The following is an 18,731-nucleotide window of genomic DNA, read 5'->3' as shown; positions in this document are numbered from 1 at the left end:
CCCAAGTTAGGCTCTCTGCTCAGCAGGGAGTCTGCTTCTTCCTCTGCCCTTCCCACCCCCTCCGCCGCCCGCCCCAGTACATCTCTGTCTCTCTCTCAAATAAATAAAATCTTTTAAAAAAAAGTTTCTTTAAATTGTTTGCACCAGGTCCTTAAATATATAAATATAAATATATATATATAAAATAGTCAATATAATATACATATAATATTCAATATGATATATATAATACATTATGTATATAATTTGTGTATCTCTCTCTCTCTCTCTCTCTCTCTCTATATATATATATATATATATATATATAATAGTCAAATAATTGTTGGATGCTGTAGGAAAGCAGAGGAAGGAACAGGTAATTCCAGTTGTTGAATGAAAGGAATGTCATTTGTAAGTGCTTCTGAGATGGCCCTATATGGAGATCTCTCTCTCTCTTTCTCTCTCTCTCCCCCCTCACCCCACCTTCTAAAACAAAAAAAGAAACGCAGTCCACTGAGTGGATATGTAATTAGTTTCCCAAGAGAAGATGAAATAACTGCTTCATAGAAACAGGAATAAATCCCATGTACCTTGAAAAGCCTTCTTTGAGGGCAGGAAGTTGGTTTTTAAATATCTTCCTGGAGGACTTCTCACATCCCACACACTCTTCAACATCTGGGCCTATGTGTCAAATTCCACAGAACATTGTTTATGATCCAGATGGACTTCTGTAGGATTCAGCTCTTGTTTGAGGATGACAGCACACCTTCCTTACTGATATAATTCTAATAAGAACATATCAGCGAGCAGTGTTTGTGAAGAGTCCAACATGCATAGCCCTCTGGGATAATCCAAGTATTTGCTATAAAATAAATATATTTAAAATTTTCTAAAACACCCAGAGCTAGAAATGTATGTCCCTACCTCCAGTCCATTCAGGGGTTTAAAAAAGTACACCTATCAGAGAAGAAATTGGTGGTTGCCCCAAGGGAGGTGGGGGGGGGCAAAATAGATGAAGGGGATTCAGAGGTATAAACTTACAATTATTAAATAAATAAGACACAGAGATGAAAAGTATATGAATATGACTATGAACATAGTCAATAATAGTGTAATAACATGGTGACAGATGGTGACTACACTTACGGTGAGCACTGAGTAATGTATACAGTTGTTGAATCCCTGTGTTGTACACCTGAAACTAATATAACATTGTATAGTAATTATACTTCCCTGAAGAAGATAGACCTGTTACAAAAACAAACCATTGCACAAAACTTTGACTCCCTATTTGGTGCTGTTCCTTCAAATAACAGGGATTAGAGAAGAGACCAAGTGTAATTTAAGACTTGTCAGCTCTTGGGGCGCCTGGGTGGCACAGCGGTTAAGCGTCTGCCTTCGGCTCAGGGCGTGATCCCGGCATTATGGGATCGAGCCCCACATCAGGCTCCTCTGCTATGAGCCTGCTTCTTCCTCTCCCACTCCCCCTGCTTGTGTTCCCTCTCTCGCTGGCTGTCTCTATCTCTGTCGAATAAATAAATAAAATCTTAAAAAAAAAAAAAAAGACTTGTCAGCTCTAAAATTATTGCTGTTTTTATTCCCTGGACCATACATTTCTTTCCCCCTTTTTAAGAAAATTATTGTGATAAAATATAAATACTGTGAAATTTACCATATACCTTGTTTTAAATTATAAAAATAAGTTTTTTAGAATGTGAAATGTAAAAATCGAGATCTTTGAAGGGTCTTTTTCAATTTATAGCTTCTGTTTTTCCTACAAGCACATAAACTACCAAAATATTTCAGAACATCCTGTCCCTCCCTCTCCTAATTTTAGAGCGTGTTTCCTTGTCTCCTTTTATCCTAAATCAGCCTCCTAAATAGCAACGAGTAAAATTTATCAACCAGTCATCTGTGAACCCAAAAACACAACCGTTAGAATGGTTTTAGATGTTCAACAAGTTGTACCTCTTGAGTTAGGCTGCAAATTATGATATTAAAATTTCAGGATTCCAGGATATCTCCCAAATTTTGATATTAAGAATAGTAACCACTCTCCCCACAAATACTTCTTGGCATAGTTTGTAATCCATTCAGAGCTTTTCACAAGATGGAGGGAAGCTACCTTCTCCTCTAGATCAGGAACTATGTAAGAACTCAAGGAGCATAAAGCTAGGGTGGGCTGCCTCCAAGTAGGCCTCCATCACTGAAGAGATTGAAGCAGAAGCAAATTAACCTACTGGGACTGTTGGCCAGAGGAGAAGAGCGTCAGGATTTATAGACTTGGGGGACTTACATGACCAGCACCGGCAAGGGACACAGTAGTAATGAACAGGAATTTCTTTTTTTTCTTGTCTCCAGGCCATCCTATTTGAATCTGCCACCTGCAGTGTGAGCAGTCTCTTGGCTGCTGGGGCTCCCCTACAGAAAGGAGAAGTCTTCCACATCTGCAGGGCCCTGGGTGTCTAGGGGGCACAAGAAGACGCTGGTTGAGAATCAGTCCTGGATGCTAGAGACTGGCAGGCTGCATGGTGGGTGAAAAGTCACTCCGCCTTNTTCCGATGTAAAGTTTGATGCTTCATTAGTTGCGTATAACACCCAGTGCACCATGCAATACGTGCCCTCCTTACTACCCATCACCAGTCTATCCCATTCCCCCACCCCCTCCCCTCTGAAGTCTTCAGTTTGTTTCTCATAGTCCATAGTCTCTCATGTTTCATTCCCCCTTCTGATTACCCCCCTTTTCTTTATCCCTTTCTTCCCCTACCGATCATCCTAGTTCTTATGTTCCATAGATGAGAGAAATCATATGATAATTGTCTTTCTCTGCTTGACTTATTTCACTTAGCATTATCTCCTCCAGTGCCGTCCATGTTGCAGCAAATGTTGAGAATTCGTTCTTTCTGATAGCTGAGTAATATTCCATTGTATATATGGACCACAGCTTCTTAATCCAGTCATCTGTTGAAGGGCATCTCGGCTCCTTCCATGATTTGGCTATTGTGGACAATGCAGCTATGAACATTGGGGTGCATATGGCCCTTCTCTTTACTACGTCTGTATCTTTGGGGTAAACACCCAGTCTATGATGTGATCACTCCTTGTCCCCTTCCCCCTTCTACCTACGCGACAAATGTTATTCAGGGCACCTGGGTGGTGGAGTCAGTTAAGTGCCCGACTCTTGGTTTTGCCTCAGGTCCTGATCTCAGGAAAATGGGATCAAGCCCCCCAGCCCTGCCTCTCACTCCCGTTCAGTGCAGACTCTGCCCCAGATTCTCTTTCCTTCTCCCTCTGCCCCTCCCACTCGTGCTCGCACTCGCTCTCTAAAATAAATAAATAAAAAAAATCTGTTTCTTCAAGTTCCTGGTTACTAGTAAAGGCCAGATAATCCAATAAGCTTTCTTTCCATTTTCAATCTGGATGTGGAGAAGCAACTAGCAGTGTGGGTCACAGGAACGAGGGATTAGCACTCCCTTTCTCTGCCAGCAGCATAATCACACTCCCGAGGTTTAGCTGGTGTGGAATTGTCCAGAATAAATATGCAGTCCCTAACTCCTCTTGCCGTTGCATACGGCCAGATGACTAAGTCCGGCCCATAAAATATAAGCAGCAGGGTTAGATGGCGGTCTCTGGGCGTTCCTTAAAGGACCGTGGGAAGCAGCTTTTTGAACTTACCTCATCATCTTTCCTTCCATCTGCTGCCTCCACGGAGAACGTGAGGCCAGAACGGGAGCACCGCAGGGGCCACACTCGGGACAGTGGGGCGCGGAGGCGCAGCGGGCTGACGAAGAGCTGGGCGCTGCATGCGGCCGCCTTCCTCCAAACCCGCGCCTAGCGGGACAGGCGCATCCGCACCCTTATCTCGGCTTTCAGATGCCCACTGAATCCTAACTGATACCGTTTTTCCCACGCGAAATACTTTCTGTTCAGAAGGCTCTTCATGAGTCTCTGCCCAGGTGTAATTTTGGAAAGCTAGAGTGGGGCGGCTTCTGCCAGGAGGCTGGTACTGCTGCTGTCACCCCCTCACAGGTGCGGGTCCTCTGCCCACCCAAGGTGGTCCCTGGGTCCGAGCGCAGCCTCAACACTGGTGAAGCGACCATCATCAGACCTACTTATAGTCTCACTGGAAAGTCATGGTGTGCTGTGCTGTTGGAAGCCCCCAGGAGTCTTGCAATATTAATTAGCTCTGCTATGAGTCCAGCTCATACCCCGTGTTTTAAACGGGCTTCTTTGCTCTTGTAGTTTTACTGAAAATTCCAGAGTCATGTCGCCTGATAGGCTGGTGAGGAATGTTTTTTTCCCCATGAGTGCTAAATCTTAAAATTAGACTTGCTAGCTCCCTCGGGAATGGTATGCTCAGCCGCCTGAAAATTCTCTGCTCCTTTGCAGGGGATCATTGTCTTCTTCTTTGGATGATTGTCTTAATTATAAACAGATAACCCTAGAAGTCTTGGGGCCAGGCACCCAGAATCCTTAGACTATTTCTCTCTCTCTCTCTTGCTTATTCTGAGCAATGCTAGTAACTTGAACCAAGGAGTTACTCAAGGATCACACCCTGAAGAACAGCTGTGCAACCCAGCGTGATATTTATGTCTTTTAGCAACAGGCAGGCACAGGCACAATCTGGTCAGACCTCAGCTGTGCAAACTACTGATGCAGCCAAGCTTATGCATACCAGCAACCTCTCCGCCCTCGGGCACACGACCAAAATAAAAGCTTTCACACTACTGGGTATTTACCCCAAAGATACAGATGTAGTGAAGAGAAGGGCCATAATGTTCATAGCAGCACTGTCCACAATAGCTAAATCATGGAAGGAACCGAGATGCCCTTCAACAGATGACTGGATTAAGAAGTTGTGGTCCATATATACAATGGAATATTACTCAGCTATCAGAAAGAACGATTTCTCAACATTTGCTGCAACATGGACAGCACTGGAGGAGATAATGCTAAGTGAAATAAGTCAAGCAGAGAAAGACAATTATCATATGGTTTCTCTCATCTATGGAACATAAGAACTAGGAAGATCTGTAGGGGAAGAAAGGGATAAAGAAAGGGGGGGTAATCAGAAGGGGGAATGAAGCATGAGAGACTATGGACTCTGAGAAACAAACTGAGGGCTTCAGAGGGGAGGGGGGTGGGGGAATGGGATAGGCTGGTGATGGGTAGTAAGGAGGGCACGTATTGCATGGTGCACTGGGTGTTATACGCAACTAATGAATCATCGAACTTTACATCAAAAACCAGGGATGTACTGTATGGTGACTAACATAATAAAAAAAATTTTTTAAAAATCTTTCACACAGACTGATTCTTGAGGTGTCCATGCAGCTTCAGAATACCTTCAGGACTTTTTTTCTGGCTTTGCTTTTCCTTCATTTCCAAAGGATGGTTCTTCCCTACTCACCTTGGTATTAGGACAACCTGGCTTTTCCTTTCACTGAGATTAAAGGCCTTCCAAATTCTTCATATTCCTACTTCTTCACTTTAAAAATACCATCTCCTAGTGAAAGAAGCCAGTTCCAAAAGACCACATAATATATAATTCTACCTAAATGAAATGTCCAGAATAGGCAAGTCTATAGAGACAGAAAGTAGATCAGTGATTGCCTAGGGGTGAGGAAATGGGCAGTTAGAGGAGTGAAAACTAAAGGGTCCAAGATGTCTTTTTGATGACGAAAATGTGTTAGAATTGTCTGTGGTAATGGTTGCACACATCTGTGAATTTGCTAAAAACAACTAAAACTTTACTAAAATTTACTAATGTTTTCATTACTCTACTGAAACTCTTCTATTAAAGGTCATTAGTGAATCATGCACTTTAAATGGGTGAACTGTATTTGTGAATTTTATCTCAGTAAAACTGATAAATGCCATGCCAGCAACTAGGGTCTGGAGAAACAGGTACTAAAATACAGGTTTTCAAGTGGTTGCCACTTGACTGAATATTGGTACTTTTGTTTACTTCTGCTTAAGTCAGTCATCAAAATTTAAAACTAAAGGGATCACACATAAAAATCCAGTTTCTTGAGATCGAATCTCCAGTATGAATGGCTCCATATTCCTGCCTGGGAACAAGTGTCTGGCTCTTAGTTGCTTAGGACCCCTGAGATGAGACCTGAATTCTCCCAGGCACCTCGTCCTGCTGACTTGTTTATTACATTATTTATTGAGTACGTTTTAGGTGTCATGTACCGTTCCTCCCAGGACAAAAACCTCACAAATCTCTATAATCTCTTTCCACCACCTTCTTCCCCTTCAGCCTACAGACTTTTCCTGGTATCTATTAGCATAAAAAATTTCATGCAGCTGAACACTCTTCTGTTGATCCTGCTACTTTCTCAAGTCAGCTGGTTTATCTTTCCCCTTTATTTTTACGTACAAACTTGTCAGGTGCAACTTACATTTGCTACCATTTCTTTACCTCCTACTCCTTTGCTGACAATTTTGGTTTTCATTACTTTACCTGGCTAGGTTTAGGCCCAAACCTCAGCCCTTTGGGAACTGAAAAGAGCTCAATGCAGATGAAAAATTTCTCAGAAATACCTTTCCTTTCTTTATATGCTGACACATTTTTCTCCTTGCTCCCTTGTTCCTGCCAGCCTTATGGCTTGACAAATATTATCCAAGCGTGACCACTGCTGAAGCCATTGCTTCAGATAGTGAAGAAAAGATAGGAGAGTAAAGGATGGGGAAATAATTTTCCTGCATGCACCCCTCAACCTTCTCAGAAGAAACTACTTCCCTTTCACTTCCTTTTGCATTTCATTTAGGACCTTTTTGTACAGCACTTCTTGTGTGGCACGGAGTTGTCCTTTCCCTGAATCCCAGATGCACTTGCAGTAAGGATATAAAAAGCTATAAGGCTTTGTTGTTACTTCACAAGATTAAATAGCATATAAATTATGATGTTGCACTGACAGGGCCCTCTGACCGGCAGCGAAAACACTAGATGCTCATCCCCATCAAGGCCCGTTTAGGCCATAGGGGAAAGTACCTGGTGGAAGTAATGAAGGCATTGAGGATAACCATCTATCTGAAATGTACTCTTCAAAGACTAGGTGCGTTTATCTGGTGTTTGCCGTTACTGTGTATCTCTTCTGTCTTGTTCGTTAGTGTTGTTTTTTGTTGCTGTTGTCTTAGATTTCAATGAGCCCACCTGAAGAACTACATGGTACACCGTCTCCCGTAGTTCCCACTTTCCTCCTTTAAAATTAAGTAAGTGGCAGCCAAGGTAGGACCCAGGGAAAATGGGCCAAAGATGGCCCTGAAATTATTCTAGTTGAGGTCCTAAAATGGAGGGGCAAAGGGGCTTCATGATGGAGGTCCATCCCACATCATTGATTTAGAACACTACATTTGAGGTCAGGGCCAACACAGAGAGGAATTACATCGTTCCAAGGCCGACAATGGTCTTTAAATATTATTCCTCAAAAACCGTGCTGTGACCAAGATAGATGGATACCCAGGATTTGTATCCCAACCACTGGTTAATACTTACCTATCCAATTCTGGTCAGATCACCTTGCTCTACTTGCCATTCCACCAACATGCCCTGTCTTCATTAGACAGTGGATGAAACCAGTTTGGGTTCAGAGCAAGAAAGAAGTCAATTCCAGGCCTTCTGTCATTTTATGGAGACATTGTTCCAGTATGTAGAGAAGAGAAAAAATATTCTTTCCTTAGTTGCTACCTGAAATCAAAATAATCTCAGAATTTGACAGAAAAAAAAATCAGATCTTTCCAAAGCCTTTAGAAGATACATTTTTAAGAGTGTGGAGAAATTTACTGAAGCCATGGTTCAGCTGGACTTCCTGGGGCACAGGAATGCCAAGGAATCAGCTGAGAAGGAGCATTATTATCAGCCCCGAATATCCAGCTCATTGACTATCTGAGAAAGTTGTGGTGAGAAGATAATTGCCTGAAAGGGGGTGGACTTCTACCCCTTAGGCAAGCGGTAGGAGACAAGTTGGATACTTTGATTTTCTTGCTTTACTCTAGGTTTTGCTTAATGGCAAAAGTAAGGAGATAGAACAGGCGTTGTAATCCGAGCATTTAAAATTCAATTATCAATCCTAAAGCTGCTTTAGTGACAGCTATAACTTACACCTTTCCAGAACCTATTATATGCTCTAAAGATTCTTCCTCCTCCAAAGACTTCAAAATGAAGACACACAGCTGGCTGAGCACACTGTGTTGCAATATGCCCAAGGCTTCGTGCAAGCTTTTCTGAAGGAGTCCTCTGAATCACACTTATCGGGCCACCATCTTGCAGCATCGTTGTATCTCACAACCCATCAGGCCACTGAAAGCAGAGGCTTTACCAAAGCTGCCGGTATCTTTATTCAATAAGGGTCTCAATCTTAGTATTTTGGTCATTTAAAATCTCTCTTGCTTATATGTAGCATCCTAAAAAAAACAAAAACAAAAACAAAACCAAAGGAACAAACAAAACAGACTCTTCTTTTTTTAAACAGAGAGAGAAAGGCAGTGGATGGAAGGGGGTGGGCAGAGGGAGAGGGAGAGAGAGTATCCTAAGCAGGATCCATGCCCAGCTCTGAGCCTGACACAGGACTCAATCTCATGACCCTGAGATCATGACCTGAGCCAAAATCAACAGTCAGATGCTTAACCAACTGAGCCACCCAGGTACCCCAAAAACAGACTCTTAAATACAGAGAATAAACTGGTGGTTGCCAGAGGGGAGAGATGTGGGGCGTTGGGAAAAACTGGTGAAGAGGATTAAAAGGCACAAACTTTCAGCTATAAAATAAATCATGGAGATGAAAAGTACAGTACAGGGAATCTAGTCGATCATATTATAATAACATTGTATAGTGACAGATGGTGACTATAGTTACCATGGTGAGCACTGAGTATGGACTTGTCAAATCACTATGTTGTACACCTGAAGCTAATATAGCTTTGTACATCAACTACACTTCAATAATAAAAAAATATATATATATTAAATAAATTAATTAAATAATGGGATAAAATTTCTCCCCAAGTGCAGACGCTCAGGGGCATGGTGACTCAGATAATGCAGATCAGGATTTAATTTAAGGACAAATTAAGTTTCAAAAAATGTTTATTTAACTTGTGCTAAATCTCAAGGTCTGCAGAGCAGTGTCGTGCTGATAACATTGGCCGCTGTTGACTGTCGGGAAGCTATGGTACTGGTTCCTAACCTTCCTCAGCCACCTCATAGGAGCTTTGCCCATAATCCGCACAAAAATGGTACTTACACAGTCCTGAGCACAGAGCCTTTGACACTCCACCTCCTTTCCGTTCAAATACACGGGGTCAGGGAAAGGGAAGCGGCTCCATCCAGTGAACACCGAATCTGCATCCTAAACCTAGTCCGTGACTGATGATTCCTAATTACTACGTAACCACACTCACTTGAAGAACATTTTTTTAGAACTAGACTTTTGGGGTAAAATAACTGGCCATGTATACTTTGAATGCCACGAAACATTTGCGAAGCTCTAATAAACCTACAGTTGACTGAGAACCTGTCCACCTCCGTAGGGCACGCGGCAAGTTTGTTCATGAGACGGGAAAGCTACACCTGCTGGCTTTCCTGAGACTTAGATGCGACTCACAGCTGGCACTTCCCAGAGTCTGAGCCCCAGTCTATTTAACAAGGACCTGTCAAAACAAGGTTATAAAAAGAGAGTGTATTTTAAGTGTTTACATTTAATAAATTACCATGTGTAAAATACATAAACTTAGAACAACTGTGCTATTACAGAGTAACTTATAAAATTAATTCAGCCTGTTTAGTATTATAATGAGACAACTGTATAGTTGAATGAAAAAAAAAAAAGTCTTCTTTCACTCCTGTCTTGGGTCTCTGTGATGGTATGTAAAACCTCATTTGAAGTTAAGGGTAATGTCTAAATTTGATACATTTCCTGACACCAGGCCTGGGCCTACACCAGTGGCCATCCTGGGCTAGATTTTGCTCTTCTTCCTTCAAGGGGACACAATGAAATCATATTTTTAAATTTTTTAAAGGAACAAGATTATTAAATTTGGTAAGAGAGGGCTATCCTTTAAACTAAGATGTTGGCAGGATCCTTTTCTTTTTTCATTTTTGACAAGGTTTGCAGTATTTCTGGCCATGCAGTAATATGGAATACCATGGTCTGGTTTTTATACATGGCTGACTGTGTATCTCACGCCCCGGCAGCTGAATCAAGCAAAGTAACATGGGTAAGTGATCCAAAACTCCCCTGTAACACCGAGTGCCCTGGGCAAGAAATGCAGGCTATTACTTACACAACGTGGCTCACGGGGGTGCATGTTCAGGCCGGGGTCTCTGATGGTGGGGCAGGAATAGCTTTTTCACTCATTGCTTAGCAGCCGTATTTTTCTGGTTTCAGGGAAAGAATTTATTTTTTCCAACTGTAAATAGAGGACTGAGACATCAGCTTCATGTGAGCTTACTTTTGGTCAGGGAGACTGCCAGGGATACTTTTATGGCAGAGGTGAAAGTCCTGGGGGATAAAAGGATCTAGACACCAACTGAAGATTGGGTGAGGACGAAGGATGGGCAGACACCACGGCTCCTGTGTAGAAACCGCAGACCCCGCTGCAGTAAAGCAGGGCTGAGATGTGAGGCGGGAGGACTCTGTCCTCTCCAGCAGGTGACAGATAATGGGAAACTACACGGTGTCCTGGCAGCTTGAGGTTTCTTCTTCTGAGTCACTCCTAACTCAGAAGCCCTGTATTGAAAGCCTGAGGAGACTTCCCTGCCTGGCTCTTTAAAAGTAAATATAGCCTAGACTTCCTTTATTTGCAAGCTAGTCAACACTGCTCAGAATAAAATCCGGTAAATCTGCTGCCTTACTTGCTGAACCCGTCAAAACAAGAAAAGGATGCGATGCTGGAACATTCCCCACTATTAATGAAAACCTCTGGTTTCATTTCTCCCTACCACCATCCCCCGCCCTATTCATTCACTCATGCATTCAGTCAGCAGAGGAACCAGGGGATCCCATGAACTTTCACTGAACATGTTCTAGTTACAGTGTGAGGAATACAAAACCATAAGGTTTGACCTCGTCCAGCAGGAACTCACAGTCTAACGAAGGAGAGTGTATAAAAACAAATGGCTGCATTCCTTACGGTTGAATGCAGTAATGCAGGTGGGCGTTTGGTAGAACCGTGGCTCAAAGGAGGGAGGCGAGGAACCCGCTTCATTGGAATCTTCACAAAGGCTGATATCTGTACCAGGCACTGTGTCAAATACTTTACCTCCCTCAGCTCATTTAATTCTCCAGTGACCATCACTTTAAAGATTAGAAAACTAAGGTTCTAAAAAAGCAAGTAACACACCCAAGGCTACGAATCTAATAAGAGGCAGAACCAGGATTCAAGTCCAGGTCTGTCTTTTCAGACTCCTCAGCCAGAGACTGATTGCAAGGACAGTGAGCGTGAAACCATTCAGTACGTTTGGCCCAAGGTCATGTAAGGGATGGCAGCAGTGCAGACAGGTGTAAGCCAAGGACAGCTTCTGCTCCTGACTGCACAGGGCACTGGATGGACGAGCCAGCCCTCAGGACTGGCATGAACTCTTAACAGCATTCTTAACCTCTGCGTCCTTTTCTGCTGCTTTCAAGGAATGCTTGTGCCCACCTTCTCAGCCTCATCACCACTCCTTAAAAGCTTTTGGAACAATGCAGGGCACTAGCATCAGTGGCCAAGGGGATTTCTGTCTTGCTTCCTTAGTATGATCTTTATTTCCTCTTTTTGCCCTCGGTAGATTCAGGAAAGAGACAAAATTGCTTTGGTTAAAATGTTGCTACTCCTACATTAATTTTCCAAGAGGGCCGCTCCCCTCTATTTCTACCAGTGTCATCTTCATAGAAAAAGTTCCAGTGAACAATCATATGTTACTGTGAATCGGGGTACATACTTCATCCTACTGTTTCTTAAACCCGCCCCCACCCCCTGGGAGGGTATAAGGCAAACTCTGGTATTTGGAAACCTGGATCACTGCAGTTGGGGTGGGTGAGGAAGATCGGTCCCAACTCTCAGGGATTCTGGCATCAAACCTGCCGCCCACCTCTGAGAATCACTGTTCCAGCAGCAAAGTAGCATCAGCATCTTCACACTCCAGTCAGCTTAGTTCAGCCTCATAGACGTTCAGCTGTATTCATTACTGACAACGCTGCTGTCCGCTGAGAGAGCACACCAGAAGAATTGTTGATACCTGTAACCTCTTCTTGTTTGTCCTGGTCACGTGTATATATCACCCGCGGAGTTTTTCCCCGTAACTACCTACCTGGATGTTCTGTCCTTTCAATAATGAGTTCACTCTAGCCCGAGAGGGGATCTGGCTCTCACCTCCATTCTCCCCATCGGCCCTCATGGATTCCCTTCCTCCTGGTCTTTTCCTGGGCTAACTTCATAGGCTCTGCTCACCCCCAACCCATCCGTCTCAAACAGAGAAACGAGAACCAAAATGAACACTCCATAAAAATCACTGTTTACTACCCTAACAACCACTAAATGAAGTAGGTAAATCAAACCCAAGAAGATGAGGTTAGAAGCTTCCCTTTTACAACTACCAAAAATGAAAATTATCCCCCATGGTTGAAGCAATTTCCTCTGAGCCACTTCTATTTTCAGTCTAAGTTTCTATTCCAGGCTCCCGTAGCTGGAAAGGCCACAGATTATTACGGACCATAAACATTTTGTAATTTACAGAAGTGCTTGCAGGGCACTTGCTTTGATGGTAGGAGGGGTAGAGGAAATTGTTGGAAGTTATATCAAAGTTCTACTTCCTGACCCCAGGGCCGAACACCAAGCGCTTGGCATGGAGGGGGCATTTGGCAAATATTTGATGGAGATTGTTTGCTTTACTGGAGTCACGGAGAGACGTTCGTGTTCTCAACTGAAAACCGCTGATAGGCTCAAGCTCTCTAATGTTCCTTTTCCATCAATTTGACGTAGGAAGTTTGGAGGTTCGTGCAATTCAATAGACAGCGCACAACACACTGCGCGTGCCTGCGTCAGATACTGCCCTGCTTCATCCTCCCATCCCCCCAACGCCTGCGCAGACATTCCCCACGCTCACGTCTCCCGTACGCCCAAAGTTCACGGCCCATGTAAATTTGCTCCATGACTGAAGTACATAGAAGATGGTTTTTATGAAAGTGTGATCACAGAGCCTTGGGGTTTGCAGGGAACTTCCAAGTCAGAGACCTTTGCATTGAGTGGCTCCAGGAGATGGTAAGATATATTTTTAATTCAGAAGAGAATAACCTTCAAATTTATGTGTAAATTGCTATTCACTTACCACACATGTCTGAAATGTCCTTTTAGGGAATGCCTCTTCTTTGTCTCTAGAAACCAGTTTCCGCAGGAGAAAGGAACAGTCAAAGGTAAAGCAGAGTCTTTCCTTTCCAGCAGAGTAATGTGTGGGCCAAGGTCAAAAGTGCTTATTCAAGTCGCCATCCCACTTCAAAGAAGCTGATGGCTGTGGGGGAATCACAGAGGCAATTTACGGGAAGTCTGAACTCTTCACTAATTTCAGCCAATACAAGTACTATTCCTTTTTAAAAAATGGTTTTAGGGGCGCCTGGGTGGCACAGCGGTTAAGCGTCTGCCTTCAGCTCAGGGCGTGATCCCGGCGTTACGGGATCGAGCCCCACATCAGGCTCTCCCTCTATGAGCCTGCTTCTTCCTCTCCCACTCCCCCTGCTTGTGTTCCCTCTCTCGCTGGCTGTCTCTATCTCTGTCGAATAAAGAAATTTAAAAAAAAAAAAAAAAAAAAAAAATGGTTTTAAATAGAATTGCACTTGGCATAATAATTTAATAAAGCTAAACACAGTATCAAAATGTTGATCATAAGCTTACCTCCAAAAGTCCTAAAGAATGTCCTGTCCTTGGATACAAGTCACATTGTAACTCTTTCCTTTTCTGCTCCTGGGTTTAAAACCAAACAGCTAAAATAAGATCTGTTGGCATGACAGTAGCCCATGAATTATTCCTCTCTTACAGAGATGCCCCACATGAATTCCACGCGGCAGGATTAAGAGCATTCTAAATTCAGGGGGCTAAGAATGAGTGCAGTTCTGTTCTCCAAACTCCAGTACAGGGCTGGGGCTTTTGTTTTGTGACTATAAAGAATTTGTTGTTTTGTTTTTTCAAGATTTTATTTATTTGTCAGAGAGAGAACAAGCAGGGGGAGCAGCAGGCAGAGGGAGAAGCAGGCTCCCCACCGAGCAGGGAACCTGATGCGGGACTCGATCCCAGGACTCTGGGATCACGACTTGAGCCGAAGGCAGACGCTTAACCAACTGAGCCACCCAGGCGTCCCAAAAGAGCTTGTTAAAAACTTTTCATGCCACGCAAATTTTATCTATAAGAAATCCTACCTTAGCATTATCTCCTCCAGTGCCGTCCATGTTGCAGCAAATGTTGAGAATTCGTTCTTTCTGATAGCTGAGTAATATTCCATTGTATATATGGACCACAGCTTCTTAATCCAGTCGTCTATTGAAGGGCATCTCGGCATCTCGGAGATAATGCTAAGTGAAATAAGTCAAGCAGAGAAAGACAATTATCATACGATTTCTCTCATCTATGGAACATAAGAATTAGGATGATCGGCNTAGGAGGATCGGTAGGGGAAGAAAGGGATAAAGAAAAGGGGGGTAATCAGAAGGGGGAATGAAACATGAGAGACTATGGACTATGAGAAACAAACTGAAGACTTCAGAGGGGAGGGGGTGGGGGAATGGGATAGACTGGTGATGGGTAGTAAGGAGGGCACGTATTGCATGGTGCACTGGGTGTTATACGCAACTAATGAAGCATCGAACTTTACATCGGAATCCGGGGATGTACTGTATGGTGACTAACATAATATAATAAAAAAAAATCATTACAAAAAAAAAAAAAGAATGGGGCTGAGTCCTCGAAATTCCAAAAAAAAAAAAAAATCCTACCTACCTATATTTACTATGTATATATGCTATTTATGGCTGGTGTCACCAAATTAGAATGGTTCTCAAACTTTGCCAAGAATCAGAATCCCCTGGGGAGTTATTTCTTTTTTCCAACTGAGATATAATTGACATATAACATTGTATAAGTTAAAGTGTACAATGTGGGGCGGCTGGGTGGCTCAGTCAGTGAAGCATCTGCCTTTGGCTCAGGTCATGATCTCCAGGTCCTGGGATCGAGCCCCGTGTCAAGCGCCCTGCTCAGCGGTGAGTCTGCTTCTCTCTCTCCCTTTGCTTTTCCCCTTGCTCATGCTCTCTCTCTCAAATAAATAAATAAAATCTTTTAAAAAATAAAATAAAGTGTACGATGTGTTGATTTGATCCATTTATATATTGCAAAATGATTACCAGCATAGCATTAGATAATACCTCCAACACATCACGTAATAATCATTTCTTTTTTTTAGTGGTATGAACATTTAAGATCTAGTCTCTTAGAAGCTTTCAAGTATATAATACAATACTGTTAACTATAATAAGTAAATTATGCATTATTAGATCCCCAGAATCTGGGGAGCTTTTAACCATGCAGCTTTTCTTGTCCGACCCCCACAAATTTGGATCCAGTAAGTTGGACTCTGGAATCCGCTGGTGTATAGGTTCTCTAAATGGTCCTGACACCTAGAGAACCCAGGCCACACTTCACACAGTCCTGCACTGGCTTTCTATCCATGTCATTTACCACTCTGTCCTTCATGCCAGTGAAGTGCCTGACACAGTCTCCCAAGACACACAAGAGGATATTTCTCAAAATCAACAAATTTTGAATGCTGGGCAGCTAAGTGTACATTATGGTATGATTGGCTCCACTTTAAGTAATCCAAAGAGGTTAATAACTTACAAACAAATGGGCAAACTTGTAATTTTAACTCAGATCTTTCTTCTCTCTAGACCCCTCTTTTTGGACGCTATTCTTTCATCATTTCATTGGGTTTGGGTGGTCGAAGGCACTCTTTTTCCAACCAACAAGATACACTTTTGACCAGAGATTAGTAGAAACTGAAAGCTTGCGCCATTTCCCTGATTGTTATGAATCACTTGCTAATAAAACAAAACTAAGCACATATGAAGCATTTTAAGAGCCAATTAGACTTGAAAGAGTAGGGAGAATCACCTCCAATTTACAGTAAGAAGGAGCAATAGCCACTGCCTCACGTCATCTCCTGTAAGTGCCCCCTGTAGGGAGTCATGCCAGAGTTGGAGATCTGTCACTGGCGCTGCCCTGAGGACTGAATGCACATTCCCTTGAGACCTAGGCTTCCAAAGCCAAGCTGATAAATTCATGTGGCTTTGAGAAAGTCGATCTCGGAAACTAAAATCAATGGAAATACATAAATGGAGTGATGAAGAGATAGTGAAATACCTTCAATTTCAAAATCGTTTTGTATTTTATGAAGCACTTTCACACACATGAATTTCTTATATCACCCTCATGTAGACAGATTTTATTCCCTTTCTACAGCTGCGACAATTTGTAGCTCAGAATTTCAGTAGTCAGCTCCAGAAAACAATGAGCTTCAGAATCTAGGTCTCCTGATTCCAGTGAAAACATCAGAGTGTTTGAAGGCAAAGGTTGTTCTTAGGCAAGGGTTGTTCTTGTATAAAGGAACGCGTGCCACAGTGGTATTATCAGCTGGGCTAAAAGCTCTGATTTCAACTAGTAGAGGGGAGGGGAGGACCAGTGCTGCCCCAGGCATGGGAGCAGACAGAGGGCTACTTGCAGGTAGGAGGACAGAGGTTTTTCTAACAGTTTTCAGGGACTGAACCCAGTGATTGGGCTGGCTGAAGGGAGAAAGGGTAGTGCCACTCTCTGAGTACGAGCAAAAGGGCAGCATCACTCCCACGTGATGTAGAATTCACACGGGAAGCCACGGCATAGCAGACAAGGCTGCTTTTCCTTCACAAGTGACATCTGCCTCCTGGCAACTCTTACCGCAGTACCATGTGCTTGGGGCTCCTCTTAATGGTAAGAATGCTGGATTTTGAGTCCGAAGGGCAAGATTTGAGTATTTCAGGAGCCTACTAGAGTGAGCCAAAGAAGGGAAGAGGGGTGAGCTTTTAGACAACTGGCTTCAGGTCCGCAGAGGTCCAGCTTCTCCTTCCGCCTAGAAACCCTGATAGGCAGAGCTACTTCCAATGCCTTCAGCCCAGGGCAAAGGCCCTGTGAGCACTTCTATGGAGGACAAGATCATTAAAGCCAGTTTGTCTCCTCCACAAAGGGGCAACAGGCAAAATGTTGAGACAGGGGCCTGGTCAAGGATTCCACTGATACTTACGCTGATGATCAAAGTCATCCATTTTGTCCATTTAGAGCCATTTAGTCCATCCATTTAGAGCGATCGGCAGCAGCAGAGCTCAAAAACTTCCTTCTGGACATCCACCAATAGCCAGCAGCACAGCTCACCCAGGCTTCTGCTAAGATAAGTGTCAAGGCACAAAATAAACACTTCATGTCATGGATCCCAGGGACAATGCTCTGGCTCTGCTGACAGGCAGCTGGGCAGGTCCCGTGGTGGGCTGATGCCGGTGAGCTCGATTGCTCATCAATTGCCAACTCCACATTCACTGACCTTGTGTGGGTAGCAAATGCCACAAGTCAGAAATTACTATTTCCAGAAAGCTGGTTTTAAAATATTTACCAGCACATTTTTTTAACTAATGAAACAAAGCCTTTTTGCAGATCACTTAGGCAGATAGACGGTCTATGGACATGACTCTCAAATTTCTGTTCACCTAATTTAGTCTGGGTAGCTGCTGCTTTTGAGTTCTCTACTAAGATCTCTTCCACTTCATAATTAAGACGAAAAATTGTTGTACTAGAACATTTCAATCACCCTGAGTAAAAGTGGTGCTAGTTTAGGGGCGCCTGGGTGGCTTAGTCAGTTTAAGCGCCTGCCTTCGGCTCAGGTCATGATCTCAAGGTCCTGGGTTTGAGCCCTATGTTGGGCTCCCTGCTCAGTGGGGAGTCTGCTTCTGCCTCTGCCTCCTCCCCCACCCCCTGCTTGTGCTCTCTCTCTCTCTCAAATAAATAAATAAAATTCTTAAAAAAAAAAAAAAAGTAATGCTAGTTTGTACTTTTAAACTCCGGGCCAGCATGGGTTGCACTTAGAAACCCAAGTACATGCAATAAAGGTGCTAAATTTTTGGCTGACTTTCACATGGCATGGGCCATATCTTTTTTTAAATGCACACTGCATAATGCCTGACATATAGTAGACAAGTATTTGTTCATTCGAAGGCAAGAACAGAGCAATGATAGTGATTTAGTTCACACATGTATCCTAAATAAAACTGAACCACAGAAGGAGGTTTCATAAGCTTTTCTTTGTTCATGATTCACAGAAGAATGCAGCATAAAAGCGTGAAAGCCACAGACTTTGACTATAAACATAGCCATGTATGTATTGACATTATACTTCTAAAACTTTGACCTGCTTGTCATGGGACTTCCACCCACCACCCCAAGAAGCACCCTACTGGTTTCTGGGAGATGAGTAACAAGACGGTCAGTGATTTTTTGCTCTAGCTTCCTTGTCAGGACCCATCACAGCTGCCCGGCAAGGGCCTTCGGAGGATGCTGCTGTGTCACCCTGAACCTTCATAGTCTCAGAGCTTTACTGCTATCTGCAGCGCAGTTAGGGGAAGTAGCCTGTACCCAGTTCTATGCCCCACTTCCTAAGACAGTCTTTTGGACTCCAAGTAAGCATGCTTTGGTCCAGAGACGGT

The 18,731-nt window shown here is 43.3% G+C and overlaps 2 long non-coding RNA genes across 2 annotated transcripts in view; both read right to left on the bottom strand.

Moving 5' to 3' along the window:
• Window positions 1-574: 574 nt before the first annotated feature.
• LOC117804480 lies at window positions 575-14,436 on the bottom strand. The gene is made up of 10 exons (XR_004628965.1): window positions 14,376-14,436; window positions 13,855-13,923; window positions 13,295-13,474; window positions 12,059-12,173; window positions 10,270-10,363; window positions 9,487-9,636; window positions 8,090-8,391; window positions 7,484-7,675; window positions 2,276-2,444; window positions 575-841 (listed from the first exon to the last, which is right to left on the bottom strand). It is a non-coding gene; the product is annotated as an uncharacterized LOC117804480 (long non-coding RNA).
• Window positions 14,437-14,470: 34 nt separating this feature from the next.
• Window positions 14,471-18,731, bottom strand: part of LOC117804423 — a 73,955-nt gene continuing 69,694 nt past the window's right edge. The window contains exons 3-4 of the long non-coding RNA XR_004628844.1: window positions 17,282-17,420; window positions 14,471-14,528 (exon numbers count right to left, since the gene is read on the bottom strand). This is a non-coding gene — a long non-coding RNA (uncharacterized LOC117804423). The remainder of the gene's footprint in view (window positions 14,529-17,281; window positions 17,421-18,731) is intronic.

The sequence above is a fragment of the Ailuropoda melanoleuca genome, chromosome 11, assembly GCF_002007445.2.
Source record: "Ailuropoda melanoleuca isolate Jingjing chromosome 11, ASM200744v2, whole genome shotgun sequence".
NCBI classification, from domain to species: Eukaryota; Metazoa; Chordata; class Mammalia; order Carnivora; family Ursidae; genus Ailuropoda; species Ailuropoda melanoleuca.
The sequence above is the reverse complement of the archived record's forward strand: the minus strand, read 5'-3'. Positions and strand labels throughout refer to the sequence as shown.